Below are 4,490 nucleotides of genomic sequence, written 5' to 3' on the forward strand. Positions count from 1 at the left end.
TGACCTTTATGAAAGGTTGTGTCCTTTCTAAAGGGTTGTGACTGTTTGAAAGGTTATGCCTTTTCCAAAGTGTTGTGACCTTTCTGAAAGGTTGTCTTCTTTCCAAAGGGTTGTGACCTTTACCCTTTGTTGGCTATAAATAGAGAGGTTTTCTCTCATTTTTCTGCATCGAATTCTTCCCTTCTTTTGCATACATTTCTTACAAAACAAAATTGATCGATCGTATCTGTGTGTGTGATTCGTTGCTGTCATTTTGAGTTCATTGAAATTATCGAAGTTTGAGGTACCGCTACTTATTTAATGGTTAATCCGTTTTATCTTGGGAGGAATTAATCTACAACCTCGGGTACTTGAGGGGATTAAATTTCTTAAGGACACACAATGGGTTCTGTGGACTCGGGTAGTTCTTTGTGTTTTTCTTTTCATCTTTTATTATTTCTGGTTTGCTAATCTGAATACAAGAGATAACACTTATTACCTACTCTATTTCATTTTATGTGGTGGATTTTTATTAGGCATCGAGCTTGAGAAAGGAAGGAATACTATTGGAAGCTCTAGTCTTGAACATGCCATGGCATTTATGTGGCTTTAAAAACATATGATTAAAATGAGAAGTTCAAAATTAAATTGTTTCAAACATAGAAAGACGTCATTCTTTTTAACATACTTGAAGAAAAAAAGTAACTTCTCCTATTTCCTTTTTCCGATTATTTTGACCAGTGTAATTTTCTTTGCAGATCGCATGTAAAGAAGATGGCTACTATCCCTTTGCCGATACATTCGCTTTAGAGGCTAAAGATAAATCCTCAGACATGTTGCATTCTCCCAGGTTTTCTTTTATTATGTTGCGGTGATGAATAAGTGATGGAGTTGTATTGCTATTGTTATGAGAGAACTTTTGTTCAATTTCCTCCCTTCTTCATTTTGTGTGCCTAGTTATGTATTACAAGACTTGTCCTTTCATACTGTTCTTGTTGTATTGCTTGAATTGTTTGCATATAATGTGTTAAAAACAAGTACTCTAGTTATGTATTCCAAGTAGGCATAATACATAAATGCCCTTTACCTTGACCTCAACTGACATCTATGTCCTCCAACTTTGGGTGTGTACAAGTAGAAACTTATACTTGTATATAATTAAACAAGTAGACACACATGTTCTATATGGCATTCTACATGACAATTCTCCATCCTACATGACGTCCTACCTGTATTATGTCACGTAGGACATGTGTGTCTACTTATTCAACTTTATATGTACAAGTTTAAGTGTCTACTTATGCATATCCAAAGTTGGAGGGAATAAATGCTAGATGAGGCCAAATTAAAAGGCACGTTTATGTATTATGTCTTCCAAGTACTCTTCTCTTCGTTGGCGTGGCTTGAATTGTTTGCATATCATATATAGTAGTACATCATTGCAAATCAAGAAATGAACTTGAGGGGATGTACTTTCTTGTTATTTGAAGGGATGAGGAAAATTGTAGGTTTTGTTTAGCCTCTGATGTTGAATTTGAACCCAAAAGGGCAAAAAATATCTAACGTTTATTGGGGATTTAAACACAAATAAAATGCTGGCTTATTGATGAAAGACACAATGAAGGAAAAAATACGAATATGTATGTGTAGTCCAAGGATATAGTAATTATAAGCATGAATTGAGATAAAGTGAAATATCAAATTATCAATTGGTTAGTGTGACTTAAGTCTTAGTGCCTTGATGATGACACTGAAGCGCCTGTTAAGTGGGGTGAAGTGCTCAACATGATTTGGGCCTCTCTTCAGGGCTTAAGCTCTCCATTAACAACACAACTGAACCCTTTAACTCAATGTGCACAACTTTAGAAATTGTTATTTATCTCTTTTAGTTCATTCGTCTATTTTCAATTAGATTGTATCTGACTTTAGAATCAAACCAAAAACTGAAACTAGGTAATTTTTTTTTATTTAACTTGTATATTATATAGGTGATGGTGCAAGAAAATCATAAATAGGGATGACAATGGGGCCGGGCAGATGCGGGGCGGGGTGGGTTTAAGGCTATGCGGGGTGGGGCGGGTTTAAGGTTGTGCAGGGAGGGTTGAAGTGGATTTTTTAAAACTAATGCGGGGAGGGGGAGGGTTGCGGGTATATTTTATGTGGTTCAAACTTAATTTTAACTTTTTACATTAAGAGTGATAGAGCATTCTTTATTAAGATAATTTCTTTAAAACTACTAAATTATTAAAGATAGTAAATGAAAATGATTCAATAAAAAATACAATTTCTTACATGTTTCTCAATTGACCTCTAAAAATTAAATTTTTAAGTCACTATCCTATTCAATTAATACAACTTGATGAAAAAATTAATTTATTTTATGAATTTTATTTTTAGTATCAAACTTAGCTAGAAAAAGAAAAGATTAAAAAAGTTATGCGGGCGGGTCCAGTGGCGGAGCCAAGATCTCCGTGAAGAGGGTTTGAAGTATAAAGTAGTAAGCTCGTAAAAATTACAAGATGAAAAACTGAGCGAGACGGAAAAGGAAAATATTAATTTTAACCCGCTAAATTTAACTTGTCTTGTCATGTCGCGTTTAAGTTCTTCCTACTTTTATCTTGCTCCGCAAAGGACCGACTTCAGTCGACATTCTAGGTAAATGGACTCGGATGAGATTTTCGTCAGCACTATTAGTTTCAGAACATTGAGTTTGCTCTAGTAGTGTGGTTTGCTAGAGTCCCGAGACTTTTAGGTTGCAATTTGGATGTGGAGGCGAAAGTTATGTTTTAGGCCGAAAGGCGTGGCGAGGGGGTATTTTTGTCATAACAATCTTTATTTATGGAAATTCAACGATTTCATTGAGTCTGAAATGTCAATTTAGTGGGGTATAACATATATGATTTAATTTTATCGGGTCTCAAATAATTTTTGAGGGTCCATTCAGAGACTTTGAAAAATAGCAAAATATGTTTTGCTAATGCACACTTGTAGCGACGGAAAAATAAGCTTTAAGAGAAGGAAAATAGTTTTTAGTAACCAAATCGCTGAGTTATAACTCTCGAATTTAGCTTAGAAGTTCATTATTCAAAACACAATTTCTTGAGTTATAGAGCTTCGATTGAGCTGATTTCAGTTGCTACTTATTAAAAATTGTTGGGGATTCAAGTTAGGGTCATCGGGATAGCGTTATGGGCCCCTTTTGGAGGTAATTTCTTGTTCCCAAAACCTTTAGTTTCTCTTTAATGTCGATCATGGTGTCTTTTCTTGCATGTTCTGTTTGAGGCAGTTCCTGAGCTTGAATTGTGTCCATTTTTTGGGCACACATTTATTGAGCTAATTAGGACACAATGGCAGAGTCAATTTTGGAATTCCAGTGCGGGTTGCACAAAGGTATTTCTTACTCAATTTTGGACACATCTCCAATTATTGCAATTTTGGTGTCTAAACGTCCATATTGACGTTGTGATCGTGTTTTGGATAGAGTGGAAGTGATCAAAAGCTGATCAGAAGGGCAAAGCTCCACAATTATGATTTTGGAGCGTGCGGGAACTGCTTTGAGGTAGGCTACGACTTACATGACTTTAGATTGAGCTTGTGAGTGTGAATTCGTGTTGATTAACTAGTTTTGGGATAGATTTATAGGTTGTATAATTTTTAGCTATTATAATTCATGTCTTAGCCTTATTTTGGGTAGTTTTGGGGTTCATAAGCTTCCTTGCTTTAAATTTCATGATTGTATCTTGTACTGTGTTATCATTGGGTTGATTATAAAGTTGTTATCAACTTGTTTTTTGCCTTAGTCTAGGCATAGGCTAGTGAATGACTTAGACTTGCATTTTGGAGCTGATAGGCCTTAGAAATTTCTTTGACGTTGCTTCGGACGACTTACGTCCCTCTAGAGCAGACTTGTGTCTAATAGAATGAACCTTAGCTAGGCGTCAACTCAGCACTTATGATCGTTCATCCATAATCCCCTTTGTGTTTTGACTGGACGTGTTCGTTGGTGATTTTATGCCTTATTTAGCTATTTGGATGGGTCTTGAATTCGGAGCTAGAGTGGGTCCTAAGTGATTCTGATGATGATTTTTGCTCTACGGTTTGTGTTAGAAGTGTTGACACCCAATTTTGGCTCTCCAAATTTTAACTATAGTAATAATTATAATAATAATAATAAAAAAAATATATATGTTATGAAATTTTTCATAGGAATACAAAAAAAATAAAAATTTAATTATTTATTTGACTTGATAAATTTATTTCTTAAATGTTATTTCTTATAAAAATTAAATATATTATATTACTACTTGATTTCTCATTTTTAAATAAATGTTTTTCTTCTTAAGAATTGAATCTATTTTGGTTCAAATATAATTCCTTTGTCGCAATAGATATTTTACGTACATTTATTAAAATTAGAAAGCTTAGTTAATTGATGATTTACTAATTTATGTTAATTTAATTTTAAGAGTGATTAATTTTATCAAATAAGCTAATTTTGCAAAATAATTATC

At 33.9% G+C, this 4,490-nt stretch overlaps 1 pseudogene; it reads left to right on the top strand.

Annotated features, from left to right (window-relative positions):
• Positions 1-999, top strand: part of LOC102586226 (putative late blight resistance protein homolog R1A-3) — an 11,754-nt pseudogene extending 10,755 nt beyond the window's left edge.
• Positions 1,000-4,490: the final 3,491 nt, after the last annotated feature.

Source organism: Solanum tuberosum, unplaced genomic scaffold, assembly GCF_000226075.1.
Source record: "Solanum tuberosum cultivar DM 1-3 516 R44 unplaced genomic scaffold, SolTub_3.0 scf00422, whole genome shotgun sequence".
NCBI classification, from domain to species: Eukaryota; Viridiplantae; Streptophyta; class Magnoliopsida; order Solanales; family Solanaceae; genus Solanum; species Solanum tuberosum.